This window comes from Triticum urartu, chromosome 7, assembly GCF_003073215.2.
Source record: "Triticum urartu cultivar G1812 chromosome 7, Tu2.1, whole genome shotgun sequence".
Lineage (NCBI taxonomy): Eukaryota > Viridiplantae > Streptophyta > Magnoliopsida > Poales > Poaceae > Triticum > Triticum urartu.
Genome location: NC_053028.1, coordinates 344,062,705 through 344,077,766, shown reverse-complemented (window position 1 = coordinate 344,077,766; position 15,062 = coordinate 344,062,705). Strand labels below are relative to the sequence as shown.

The window sequence follows — 15,062 nt, the reverse complement described above, 5'->3', positions numbered from 1 at the left end:
CCTGTACTACCACATGTTTTCCACAAGGAATATGGCTTAGTAAGTTGCAAACCGCTTCCCTGGTACACACCAAAAGGAGAGTCCGTGATGATGGTTCCATGGCCCTGGATTAAAGCCAGTCATCCGGTCAGGGGGCATGGGTGTTTCCGGTTGGGACCGAGAGGGGGGCACCCCTTAGAGCGCGCGTATATAAATTTGATCCCATGCTATTCGAGATTGTGATCTCCCCGTCTCAAAAGTTTTTCTTGGACGATGTCTAGGGTGATTCCTGGCATCGAGAGGTAGGATGGGTGTGTACTGGTTAGCTGTGTTTTCTTCCGAAATAACGTAAACGGAACTAGTCCTTCGTGACTACGGAAATCCGTTGGCTGTGGGAAAAAATTTCGTACAAACTCTGCAGAGTCATATATTCCTTTGAATCATCTATTCCACGTCCAAGTTCGGTATTATCTTATCCTGACAAATGTCAGTTTTGATGACAGAGACTCCGGTGAATCACATGAGAGCTAAGTCCGGTTAAATGTTTATTCCTGTGGATGGACTAACCCGTTTATTTTCATGAATTGAATATTTATTATGAGTATTATTTACTTGTGAATAAAAGCCCTTTCTGTGATGTCGCTCAGACGTCCGACTGTGGCATTGTTATTATTTACTTTCAATAAAAGCCCTTTCTGTGATGTCGCTCAGACGTCCGACTGTGGCATTGTTATATTTTACTTTCAATGAAAGCCCTTTCTGTGATGTCGCTCAGACGTCCGACTGTGGCATTTCTTTTAAAACCCTTTATGTGGCGTCGCTCAGACGCCCGACTGTGGCATTTCTTTTAAAGCCCTTTATGTGGCGTTGCTCAGACGCCCGACTGTGGCATTTCTTTTAAAGCCCTTTATGTGGCGTCGCCCAGACGCCGGACTGTGGCATTTCTTTTAAAGCCCTTTATGTGGTGTCGCCTAGACGCCCGATTGCGGCGTGATTTATTTATTTATCTTCCTATCGAGGTGTCGCTTCAGACACCCGATTGGGTTTACAGTTATTTTGTTGGGTTTTCGAGCGGACTACCACCGACCCCCTTTTTACCTGTCTTGTTTTTACGAATTAATGTGCCACTGTTAAAATTAATCATGACGCATCCATGCACGCTTTTGTTATATCTTACGTCCGAACTGTCTTGCGAGTACTTTCAAAGTAATCTCCTGGCTTGTTGATTTGGCCAGATGCTGACAAAGGCGATCTCATGGATGAAGAATTTGATAGCGAGTCCGAGCCTAGAGGAATCCCAGTCAGTCTCGTGCGACCCTGGATTTGGTCACTGTATTATATCCGCTTCCGCTACCAAATAAATTCATCGAGCCTCATCTCGACGCTCGATGAGATGCCAGTTTTAGAGTCATGTATCTCACTCCCCGCTGTGTTTTGCCACCACCACCCTATCCTCGAGGCAGTAGTATGCCTCCACACCACTGTGTCATGTCCGCCATTATGTATAATTATTGGCGTGCTTGTAATAATTTGGTTGAGCAACCGTAGCTCGACCCTGTAATATATTTTATGCTACTGGCTTATTGTATCAAGAATTTGTCTACCGGAAAGGAGGATTTTTCTCATACTGGATTCAAAAGATTGGTTTCTCAATAAACATTTTTATTGAAAAACCGGTCGTGACAGGATCTTCTATGAACAATACACTAGATGACCCATTGCGCCGATGGCGCAAGGGGCTAGAGTAAGGCAAGTATTGAAAGAGTGAACATAAATATATTGAGGGGCAGATTAGAACACATGGAAATCTTAACCGACAGGGAAAACCCAATGCAGTATACCATCTGGCCATGTTAGTGTGCATTACACAAGATTATTGTTAGTAAATTGCAGAGCATATCAGCACATAATAACAAAATTGTGTCTACTGGATTGAGATGAACAGCGGATATATGAGGACAAAAATGTAGACATCACACAAGTATTTCAATTATACATGCTCTTCTTCGTAGCTATCTTTGTTCTGTTTGGCGAAGTTAAATGGCATATCAGGAAATGAAAAAGAAAAAGACTATCTGTTTTGTATCAATATTCCTCTGAAATCCATAACCATACAACCATATGTTTGATTAATAACAAAGCAAACTATACAAACCATTTACTGGAATATCGATAACAAACTTGTTCCATCTTGAATAAAAAATTGTGTACCAAATGTTCCGCAACCAGACCATTTTTCCAATACATTTATATCAACACGCACAACTCATGTTCACATTAGCACAATTTATGAAAAGCATCATTTTTCTCCCAATAAAAATGAAACGGTAAAGAAGACATTGTGCAACAGCATTAGCTTTCAGGTAAACATTTACTGTAGTTCCTAACAAGCCCAAGCAAAAAACGAAAACTATGGCATCCTCTATTGTAGAATTAAGAAAAATAGGCTCTCGTGGGATAGATTGGTTCACCTTGAGGTACAATGAATAGATTAGAAAACAAGCAGAAGTTAGTCCTATTTTGGAATCTGCAATAATACTCAGTTAGAAAGAACTGCAAGATACAAGGCATCCATACTCACATGAGCCAGCAGATGTGCAGCCTGAGCAATTGTGGGAAGGTGAACTGTTGTGAAGCATGAATGTAGATCGAGAAAGACGGGCCCTAGATTGAACCCATCGGCACCCTTCATCTCCCCAAATACCGCATCAGCAGATTGATTGGAATATCAATTCCTAAAAACCATGATCATACAAAAGGGTTTTATCAGCAGACATATACTGGTTCCAATGATGGAGCTTCTCTACGAAACAAATTTTGAAATATACTAGAACTCTTTTGCATAAAATGATTGTCAATCCAATATTATATCCAACTATAGCTTTGTGCTCAGCAGTACCTACAACCTGACACAACTCATCTATCAAACATATACACAGGTGCGGCTAATCTAACTCAGAGTCTAAAAGGTAAACTAACCCTGCATCTAGTTTATAGAACGAGGGGCCTGGGTAGCCAAGCTGGACAGAGATGACTACGACGCATGTTTACAGTGTCAAAAGTAGTAACAAAGTTCACTCTTGTTTTTACATGCTTGTTGTGGCATAAATCTTTGCAGAACAGTTCTCATAACATTATTGGTCATCGAGTATTAGCTTCAACTTGAGAACAACAACATGGTTTTGCATTGACAATTGATGTACTTTTAGTAAATAAAAAACAAAATGATGCACTTTTCTGTGGGATTAAAAATGTGGAGAGAAAATGGTATGACAACAATCACGATTATTTAACAAAACAGGGAGGTCATTGTATTTACTGACCTAAAAGTGTTGTATATGATAAAATCGAAATAGCTTGAAGCCTAAAAGTGACCCAACAATACTTTCAACAGGTTGTTGTTTATGCAAGCATCAGTATGCTTTAATCAATATATAGCAACCGAACTAACCATGCCCAAAAATTTGTCCAAAGGTTAATACCTAACCACTCTCATGAACCACAAGCCCGAGGGAAAACTATGTGTTTTAGTCCTCCTCATAAATGAAAACACAACATGTTCAGGACCAAAAACGTTTACCAAAATAAGGTGATAGCAAGCCTATTTAAATTTAAGACTGGTGCAGCCTCCTAGCTTAACAAATATATAATGGCAGTTCTGGCTGGGACTTACATACAACATCAACCTATAAGGAAAATGTGAACCAAACCAAACTGGCATTGCTCCAAACGATAGAGCATACCTGAAAATTTGCCTCTATATTTTTATCTCAAATAGAGGCACGCTGAATCCCTCACGTAGAATGCTGCCAGTAAGTACGTCAGGCCAACAAAAATGAACAGGAGAGGCCAACCTACAAAAAGAAATGCAATTCTTTTAGAACAACGAATCATAGAGCAAGCAAATGAAAAGGGACCAGAAGAGAAGCAATCAACAAGGCTCATCATGCAATATTACATCGAAGCTCAGTTGCAGCTGCCACCCTTGCTTCTCCTTAGACCACAACGCCGCCCCGACTCCCGCCATGCTCTGCCACAAGCATGCCGGCGGCGACATGTCGAGCCACGGCTCTGACCCTCGCCATCCACGAAGCACAAACGTCTGTGCATAGAATGGCCCACCAGACAAGATCAAAGCAAGGGAGTTAGGAGACAACTGCTCATAATAAATAGGCTCATGATTTAGCCCAGTTAGCTACCCAACAAAGATCAGTTCAAGCACTTGAAGTCTCCTGTAGCAATGTGATTCATGTTCCGGAAGGTTGTACTTTGTAGTGGCTATGTTGTAGCATAAAAGTTCAGGGAATTGTAACACTCAATGTAAATTGTTTGAACTCTGAATAATTAGGTAATGAATTGGCGCCTTGGCACCTTTGGTTATTCAAAAAAAACATTTTCTGCAGGTTGGGGGGTCTTCAGATCACATAAGTCAAAATGGTTCTCAGTTTTCTAAACATATAGCAGCAGATCATGAACATGTATAGGGAGAGGTGGTCGGGCAGCAAAGAGGGCATCACCTTCACAAAATCGGAAGAGGTGGTCGAGGAGGCAGAGAATCGACATAGCCACCCGGTTCTTCGGCGAAAGACGGCGAGCAGGACGAAGATGACTTGTCAGGGACGGAGGAGCCGGTCGGTGATGGCGGTGTACGAGGGCGGGGATGTGTGGTCGGGGACAGAGGAAACGGTTCGCGACGGCGGCGGACGAAGGCGAGCACGGTGGGGAGGGCTTCATAGCATGGACGAGCGGCGGCTGCCGGCGCTGAAGGTGCAGTCCACCATGGCTGCTGTGTGCGGCGGCTAGGGTTGGGGGAAGGGGAAAGATCCTCGAGGGTTGGGGGAGGGGGCGGCGCCGCGGCCTGGAATGGTGGAGGGGCGGGATGCGGTGGCGGGGAGGGCGGGCTGCGGTGGCGGGGAGGGGCGGGCCGGTGGCAGTGCTGGGCGGCGTCGGGAACGCGGGGCTGGGGTGCGGTGCGGTGGTGGCTGGGAGAGGTGGGGGAGAGAGAGAGGGCTGGGGCCGGGCTGGGAGAGAGAGAGAGGGCTAGGGCCGGGCTGGGAGAGAGAGGGGGGTGGGGCCGGGCTGGGAGAGAGGGGAGGAGATTATTTTTGTTGAAGATGAGAGAGGAGGAGATAGTCCCACTTCTTTGCCATCAGCCAACGGATGGCAAAGGCCCACATCTTTGCCATCAGCCAGCATATGGCAAAGCCCCACCTCTTTGCCATCAGCCAGCTGATGGCAAAGAATCTTTTCCGTCGGCTGGCAGATGGCAAAGAGGTGGGGCTAGTGGGCCGTTACAGCTCCATCATCCACTTGGCCCCGCCCATTTCTTTGCCATCTGCCAGCAGACGGAAAAGATTTTTGCCATCTGCTGGCAGACGGCAAAGAGATGGTTTGATTGGCCGTTACAGCACTGGACCCCACCCACCTCTTTGCCGTGTGCAAGCAGACGGCAAAGATTCTTTGCCATCGGCTGGCTGATGGCAAAGAACTGGCTGATGGCAACTAGGTTCTTTGCCATTTGTCAGTTCTTTGCCGTCTATTTTTTATAAGCAAATGGCAAAGACGTTCTTTGCCATCCGCTGGCACATGGCAAAGAACAGACTGATGGCAAATTCTCTGTTTCCAGTAGTGTAACCTCCCGGTACTCCGGTAAAATCCTGATTTCACCCGGAACACTTCCGATATCCAAACATAGGCTTCCAATATATCAATCTTCATGTCTCGACCATTTCGAGACTCCTCATCATGTCCGTGATCACATCTGGGACTCCGAACAACTTCGATACATCAAAACATATAAACTCATAATATAACTGTCATCGAAACGTTAAGTGTGCGGACCCTACGGGTTCGAGAACTATGTAGACATGACCGAGACATGTCTCCGGTCAATAACCAAGAGCGGAACCTGGATGCTCATATTGGCTCCCACATATTCTACGAAGATCTTTATCGGTCAAACCGCATAACAACATACGTTGTTCTCTTTGTCATCAGTATGTTACTTACCCGAGATTCGATTGTCGGTATCTCAATACCTATTTCAATCTCGTTACCGGAAAGTCTCTTTACTCGTTCCATAATACATCATCCCGCAACTAACTCATTAGTTGCAATGCTTGCAAGGCTTAAGTGATGTGCATTACCGAGAGGGCCCAGAGATACCTCTCCAACAATCGGAGTGACAAATCCTAATCTCGAAATACGCCAACCCAACAAGTACCTTTGGAGACACCTGTATAGCACCATTATAATCACCCAGTTATGTTTTGACGTTTGGTAGCACACAAAGTGTTCCTCCGGTAAACGGGAGTTGCATAATCTCATAGTCATAGGAACATGTATAAGTCATGAAGAAAGCAATAGCAGAATAATAAATGATCGGGTGCTAAGCTAACGGAATGGGTCATGTCAATCACATCATTCTCCTAATTATGTGACCCCGTTAATCAAATGACAACTCATGTCTATGGTTAGGAAACATAACCATCTTTGATCAACAAGCTAGTCAAGTAGAGGCATACCAGTGACAATCTGTTTGTCTATGTATTCACACATGTATTATGTTTCCAGTTAATACAATTCTAGCATGAATAATAAACATTTATCATGATACAAGGAAATAAATAATAACTTTATTATTGCCTCTAGGGCATATTTCCTTCAATTGCATGAGTCCATCCCTCTACATCATGTCATCTTGCTTAAGGCGTTACTCTGTTTTTAACTTAATACTCTAGATGCATGATGGATAGCGGTCGATGAGTGGAGTAATAGTAGTAGATGCAGGCAGGAGTCGGTCTACTTGCCTCGGACGTGATGCCTATATACATGATCATACCTATATATTCTCATAACTATGCTCAATTCTGTCAATTGCTCAACAGTAATTTGTTCACCCACCGTAGAATACTTATGCTCTCGAGAGAACCCACTAGTGAAACCTATGGCCCCCGGGTCTATCTTTATCATATTAATCTCCTACTACTTAGTTGTTTCCTTTGCTCTTTACTTTTCCTTTATTTTACTTTGCATCTTTATCACAAAAATACCAAAAATATTATCTTTATCATATCTATCAGATCTCACTCTCGTAAGTGGCCGTGTAGGGATTGACAAACCCTATTCGCGCTGGTTGCGAGGATTTATTTGTTTTTGGCAGGTACGAGGGACTCACGCGTAGCCTCCTACTGGATTGATACCTTGGTTCTCAAAAATTGAGGGAAATACTTATGCTACTTTGCTGCATCATCCCTTCCTCTTTGGGGAAAACCAATGCAGTGGTCAAGAGGTAGCCAGAAGGATTTCTGGCACCATTGCGAGGGAGGTCTACGCAAAAGTCAACATACCAAGTACCCATCATATACCCTTATCTCCCGCATTACATTATTTGCCATTTGCCTCTCGTTTTCCTCTCCCCCACTTCACCCTTGCCGTTTTATTCGCCCTCTCTCTCTCTATCCTCCCTCTCTTTCTCTATTTGCCTATTTTTGCCCTCTTTCCTTTTTGTTTGCTTGTGTGTTAGTTTGTTTGCTTGTCGTTATGGCTAGCCCTTTACCTTCCGCCTCTATGTCTGAAATTGGGGAAATTATTGTCGATATGGACAATAATAATATCATGTAAAATTCTGATGCTCCTGCTAAAGAACCACCCATCTTACATACAAATAAATTCCGTGTTGGTAGTGGTAATATTATTGGAAAAGGAGTTATTCAAGATTTCTTTACTTGTGCCGGTGCTTTACCTTCTATGGGTAGTTATATCCTTCAGAGAACTAGTAGTCTTGCAGATGCTATTGCCATGCTTGTAGTCGAACTTGAAAGACAATTCATGCACATGCATCCTTGCATACAAAGGATTTTCCTAGAATTTTCTAATATTGAGCATTCTTCTGTTAAGCGTGCCGCTACTATCTTTTTGGCTCATGAGTTTAGATTCATAATAAAAGAGGCCAAATAAATATTTGCACATTATAGGGTGGACGCTTGCCGTCCTCCCATAGAGGCTATCCTCTTTGATCAAGAAGAAATAATGCGTTTTCAATCTCTAGACTATGTTGCTTTTAATGAAAAACTTAGAAAAAGTGTTCCTACCAATGTTTTAGTTGACAGAATCTCTGAACTTAATGATGATTTGGCTATTGGAAATAATGAACTAGGATATTCTCTTGAATGTAGGCTCACAAAGTTCTGTCAAAGGAATGCTTATAATGATGAATTGGTTGTGCAATATGAAGGACCAAAGGAGGAACCTATACCTCCCAAGGTTGATCTTGGGGATTTTTGTCCCATTAAATTTAGCCGTTTTGATTACTTTTGCTTGCCGCCGAATGTAGAGAATATGAGATGAGTTTTAATAATCTATCTTACTATTATGGCAATACCTAGATCTATCCTTGCTTGTTATGCCTAGCTAGGGGCGTTAAACGATAGCGCTTGTTGGGAGGCAACCCAATTTTATTTTTATTCCTTTCTTTTTGCTACTGTTTAGTAATAAATAATTTATCTAGCCTCTGTTTTTGTTGTATTTTTTGTGTTTAATTAGTGTTTGTGCCAAGTAGAACCGTTGGGAAGACGTGGGGAAAGTCTTGTTACACTTGCTGTAAAAAACAGAAACTTTAGCGCTCACGAGAACTACTGCCATTTTTATTTGGAAAGTGCTATTTAGTTAATTCATTTTGAATATGATTAATAGATAAATTCCTAACGTCCAGAAATTTATTTTAGAATTTTTGGGGTTCCATATCTTGCGCTAGCTACAGATTACTACAGACTATTCTGTTTTTGACAGATTTGGTTTTTCGTGTGTTGTTTGCTTATTTTGATGAATCTATGGCTAGTAAAATAGTTTATAAACCATAGAGAAGTTGGAATACAGTAGGTATAACACCAATATAAATAAATAATGAGTTCATTACAGTACCTTGATGTGGTCTTTTGTTTTCTTTCGTTAACGGAGCTCACGAGCTTTTCTACTTTGAGTTTTGTGTTGTGAAGTTTTCAAGTTTTGGGTAAAGATTTGATGGATTATGGAACAAGGAGTAGCAAGAGCCTAAGCTTGGGGATGCCCATGGCACCCCCAAGATAATCTAAGTACACCTAAAATCCAAAGCTTGGGGATGCCCCGGAAGGCATCCCCTCTTTCGTCTACTTCTATCGGTAACTTTACTTGGAGCTATATTTTTATTCGCCACATGATATGTGTTTTGCTTGGAGCGTCTTGTATGATTTGAGTCTTTAGTTTTTAGTTTACCACAATCATCCTTGCTGTACACACCTTTTGAGAGAGCCATACATAATTTGGAATTTGTTAGAATACTCTATGTGCTTCGCTTATATCTTTGGAGTTATATAGTTTTGCTCTAGTACTTCACTTATATATTTTAGAGCACGGTGGTGGATTTGTTTTATAGAAACTATTGATCTCTCATGCTTCACTTAGATTATTTTGAGAGTCTTAATAGCATGGTAATTTGCTTAAAATCCTAATATGCTAGGTATTCATAGTTAGTAAAAAAATTTAAGAGTGTTTTGAATACCAAGAGAAGTTTGATACTTGATGATTGTTTTGAGATATGGAGGTAATAATATCAAAGTCGTGCTAGTTGAGTAGTTATGAAATTGAGAAATACTTGTGTTGAAGTTTGCAAGTCCCATAGGATGCACGTATGGTAAACGTTGTGTAACAAATTTGAAACATGAGGTGTTATTTGATTATCTTCCTTATGAGTGGTGATCGGGGACGAGCGATGGTCTTTTCCTACCAATCTACCCCCTAGGAGCATGCGCGTAGTACCGAGGTTTTTGATGACTTGTAGATTTTTGCAATAAGTATGTGAGTTCTTTATGACTAATGTTGAGTCCATGGATTATACGCACTCTCACCCTTCCATCCTTGCTAGCCTCTTCGGTACCGTGCATTGCCCTTTCTCACATTGAGAGTTGGCGCAAACTTAGCCGGTGCATCCAAACCCTATGATATGATATGCTCTTTCACACATAAACCTCCTTATATCTTCCTCAAAACAGCCACCATACCTACCTATTATGGCATTTCCATAGCCATTCCGAGATATATTGCCATGCAACTTTCCACCATTCCGTTCATCATGACACATTCATCATTGTCATATTGCTTAGCATAATCATGTAGTTGACATAGTATTTGTGGCAAGGCCACCGTTCATAATTCTTTCAAACATGTCACTCTTGGTCCATTGCATCCCCGTACGCCGCCGGAGGCATTCATATAGATACTTTGTTCTAGTATCGAGTTGTAATCATTGAGTTGTAAATAAATAGAAGTGTGATGATCATCATTAATAGAGCATTGTCCAAAAAAGAAAAAAAGGAAGGGCCAAAAAAAGGGAAGGCCAAATAAAAAAATATAAATATAAGGGGAAATGCTACTATCCTTTTTTCCACACTTGTGCTTCAAAGTAGCACCGTAATCTTCATGATAGAGAGTCTCTTGTTTTGTCACTTTCATATACTAGTGGGAATTTTTCATTATAGAACTTGGCCTGTATATTCCAACAATGTGCCTCCTCAAGTGCCCTAGGTCTTCATGAGCAAGCAAGTTGGATGCACACCCACTTAGTTTCTTTTGTTGAGCTTTCATACATTTATAGCTCTAGTGCATCTGTTGCATGGCAATCCCTACTCCTTGCATTAACATCAATCGGTGGGCATCTCCATAGCCCATTGATTAGCCTCGTTGTTGTGAGACTTTCTCCTTTTTTGTCTTCTCCACATAACCCCCATCATCATATTCTATTCCACCCATAGTGCTATGTCCATGGCTCGCGCTCATATATTGCGTGAAAAGTTTATAGGTTTGAGATTACTAAAGTATGAAACAATTGCTTGGCTTGTCATCGGGGTTGTGCATGATGAGAGCATTCTTGTGTGACGAAAATGGAGCATGACTAAACTACATGATTTTGTAGGGATGAACTTTCTTTGGCCATGTTATTTTGAGAAGACATAATTGCTTAGTTAGTATGCTTGAAGTATTATTATTTTTATGTCAATATGAACTTTTGTCTTGAATCTTTCGGATCTGAATATTCATACCACAACTAAGAAGAATTACATTAAAATTATGCCAAGTAGCACTCCGCATCAAAAATTCTTTTTTTATCATTTACCTACTCGAGGACGAGCAGGAATTAAGCTTGGGGATGCTTGATATGTCTCCAACGTATCTATAATTTTTAATTGATCCATGCTATATTATCTACTGTTTTGGACATTATTGGGTTTTATTATCCACTTTTATATTATTTTTGGGACTAACCTATTAACCGGAGGCCCAGCCCAGAATTGTTGTTTTTTTTGCCTATTTTAGGGTTTCAAAGAAAAGGAATATCAAACGGAGTCCAAACGAAATGAAACCTTCGGGAAAGTAATTTTCTCAACGAACAAGACCTGGGAGACTTGGAACCTACGTCAAGACACAAAATAGGAGGCCACGAGGTAGGGGGGCGCGCCTGCCTACCCTAGGCGCACCCTCCACCCTCGTGGGCCCCCTGTTGCTCCACTGATGTACTCCTTCCTCCTATATATACCTATGTACCCCAAACGATCAGAAACGGAGCCAAAAACCTAATTCCACCGCCGCAAGTTTCTGTATCCACGAGATCCCATCTTGGGGCCTGTTCCGAAGCTCCGCCGGAGGGGGCATCGATCACGAAGGGCTTCTACATCAACACCATAGCCCGTCCGATGAAGTGTGAGTAGTTTACCTCAGACCTACGGGTCCATAGTTATTAACTACGGGTCATAGTTTACCTCAGACCTACGGATATCAATACAATGTTCTCCCCCTCTCTTGTGGAGAACTACTCGATGTAATCTTCTTTTTGCGGTGTGTTTGTTGAGACCGATGAATTGTGGGTTTCTGATCAAGTCTATCTATGAATAATATTTGAATCTTCTCTGAATTCTTTTATGTATGATTGGTTATCTTTGCAAGTCTCTTCGAATTATCAGTTTGGTTTGGCCTACTAGATTGATCTTTCTCACAATGGGAGAAGTGCTAAGCTTTGGGTTCAATCTTGCAGTGTCCTTTCCTAGTGACAGTAGGGGCAGCAAGGCACGTATTGTATTGTTACCATCGAGGATACCAAGATGGGGTTTTCATCATATTGCATGAGTCTATCCCTCTACATCATGTCATCTTGCTTAAGGCATTACTCTGTTTTTAACTTAATACTCTAGATGCATGCTGGATAGCTGTCGATGAGTGGAGTAATAGTAGTAGATGCAGGAAGGAGTCGGTCTACTTGTCTCGGACGTGATGCCTATATACATGATCATACCTAGATATTCTCATAACTATGCTCAATTCTGTCAATTGCCCAACAGTAATTTGTTCACCCACCGTAGAATACTTATGCTCTCGAGAGAAGCCACTAGTGAAACCTATGGCCCTCGGGTCTATCTTTATCATATTAATCTCCTACTACTTAGTTGTTTCCTTTGCTCTTTACTTTACCTTTATTTTACTTTGCATCTTTATCACAAAAATACCAAAAATATTATCTTTATCATATCTATCAGATCTCACTCTCGTAAGTGGCCGTGTAGGGATTGACAACCCCTATTCGCGTTGGTTGCGAGGATTTAATTGTTTTGTGCAGGTACGAGGGACTCGCGCGTAGCCTCCTACTGGATTGATACCTTGGTTCTCAAAAACTGAGGGAAATACTTACGCTACTTTGCTGCATCATCCCTTCATCTTCGGGGAAAACCAACGCAGTGCTCAAGATGTAACAAGAAGCAATTGTATCTATACGTTGGACATTGCTATGCTTCCCTACCATGGCTATCACAATGTGGGTCATGAAATAGGCCGCTTCAGCCTGGATGATCACTCCTGTGTTGGTCTCGAGATTGACAGTAGCTGGCCCTTCCTAGAGAAACTCTTCTGGTTCAAAGCAAGTGTTTCTAGCGCCAAGGACTGGTTGAGCAGAAGTTCATTTCATTGCTTGTTATTTGTTTGTGATGAAAACTTTAGTATTTACTAGAATGTTTTGTTGGAACTAATCTATAATGCAACATGTATCCTCGTTTTCGTTGTGTGTTGATGACTTGTTGTATGTAATGAATGGTACATTTGCATATGCATGTCATAAACTCAATTTATAAATGGTTTTTGACTCACTTCTTGGAGTGTTAGTGACGTAGTAGTATAGCCAGCATCTGTAGTAGTATGAAGTTGACACATCACATAGAGCCAACCAATAGTTAGTTCTAGTTAGATCAACTAGAGCTAGGTGTCACACGGAGGCCGAGAAATATGGTGATAGCATGACTGCGTGAGGTGGGCTTGTACGTAGTATGATGTAGGCACAGGGCTTGTCGTGTTTCCTACTCCTTCGGTCTAAATGTGGAGAAGATTTGGTCGAGTTGTTCCTCCTTTTGCCGACACATGGGACATCTAGCATCCAGGTAATGTCATGCAAGAAAATGGAATGGTAGTTGAAGCCACGTGATGTGCATCTTGGGTTAAACTGTAAATAGAACTTACTCTTGAGTAACTCCAGAAGCGGCCATCGAAGATCTTTATTGGATTTGTTTTTCATCACCAGCAAGTCGAGCTGAAATATGTGTAGGTTCAGTGGGTCCTCTTGCATTTTCAATGACATGTGGGACATCATGTGAGCAAACAGACGATGGGCCCCGCGCGTCTGCTGGCTGGCTGAGAAGAGAGATAGAGGAGGGCTGAGCACGGACTCCAAGAAATTTGTTATACATAACCAACACCTCGATACAGGCTCGATATAGTGGGGTGGCATGGGCCATAACTAGCATTCACGTATACCAGTACGGCACACGCCACCCACACGAGTCCAATCCGACACCAATTTTCTTGGAGTCCGTGCTATAGCCATCTCTTCTCACTCTTGTTTTCTTAGCCATCGCGCGGTGGGAGGGGTGGGGTTTTGCCGATAGTCGGTTTGCTCAACTACGGTCCCACTTGTAAGTGAAAATGCAACACAACACACATTCCCCCTTGAGCGGCGTGCCGGACCAACCATGTGGGGGCGCGACGCGAACACGGCAGGCTTTTCCTTTTGAACTTGTAACTTGTAAAATTTGGTTCTGCTCCATGGCGCTACTGATAGATAGAAATAACGATTTTCCCTAGACTAATGAGAAGTTTGGTTCTGGCACGGTTGATGCATGGAGTACGTACGAAAATTATGAAGTTGATGTGAAAGGTAAGATAATTACTAGTAGTACCATATACTACTACATGGATCTGACGGAAAGATAAAGATATATATGGATCCATTAACGACATCCTCATGCCCAAGTGCACCAGGTCACCAACCGACGTGTGACGAGTAGAGGTGTTAGCGGCGAGCTCAAGATGCTTTTGAACAATGTCGTCCAAGGTTGCCCTGCGGGTCAAGAAGGCCAACAACCTATCGTCCTCCTCTGGCACGTAGTAGTCCTTGTGGATGATTTACGCGTAGACGTGGGTAATTATGTCGACGGTTTCTTGCTGCGCCAGGCGCTGCGCGGTGAGCGCGGCCTCGAGGTGGACATTCTCCCGCACGACAGCGGGCAGTTGCAGGGCCACCAGTGCGTCGAAGAGGTTGTCACCATAGAGGCCGTTGAGGGTGGCGGGCATCGCAGAGCCTGCGCACGCGGGCTGGAGGCGTACGTCATGGTCGTCCACGAGCTTGTTGACGACGGTGAACTTGTCAAGGAAGCCGACAAGGACCTTGTCAAACAAGGAGACGAAGTTGTCATCCAAGCGGCCTCTTGCCCTGGCGGCCTCACGCACGACCTGGAGATGTTCCTCGGCGCCGGGCGGCAGGCCGGTGTCGTGGACCATCTGGCACAGCCAGCTGATGCTCGCGCTCATCGCCTCCATGGGTCTACCTTCTAGTCAACTGATCTTGCGATTGGAGTGATCACTCTTGCCCTTGGTTAGGGTGCGTAGGATTTCATAGATTGGACTGGTGGGGAGCCTTTATATGAGAAGTGCAGAATGTGCTGCATTCATGTGTGTGTTGGCCATGTGCTCCTCGGCCCTCTACCACACCTGCCTTTGGCTGTATGACAGGT

The 15,062-nt window shown here is 42.8% G+C and overlaps 1 long non-coding RNA gene across 2 annotated transcripts; it reads right to left on the bottom strand.

The window, feature by feature from the left end:
* Nucleotides 1-1,560: 1,560 nt before the first annotated feature.
* LOC125525031 lies at nucleotides 1,561-4,893 on the bottom strand. Of its 2 annotated transcripts, XR_007291114.1 has the most exons (5): nucleotides 4,497-4,893; nucleotides 3,938-4,081; nucleotides 3,723-3,833; nucleotides 2,561-2,714; nucleotides 1,561-2,450 (listed from the first exon to the last, which is right to left on the bottom strand). It is a non-coding gene; the product is annotated as an uncharacterized LOC125525031 (long non-coding RNA). The 2 variants fall into 2 exon arrangements; XR_007291113.1 differs by having other exon boundaries at nucleotides 1,568-2,714; nucleotides 4,497-4,892.
* Between the last annotated feature and the right edge of the window lie 10,169 nt (nucleotides 4,894-15,062).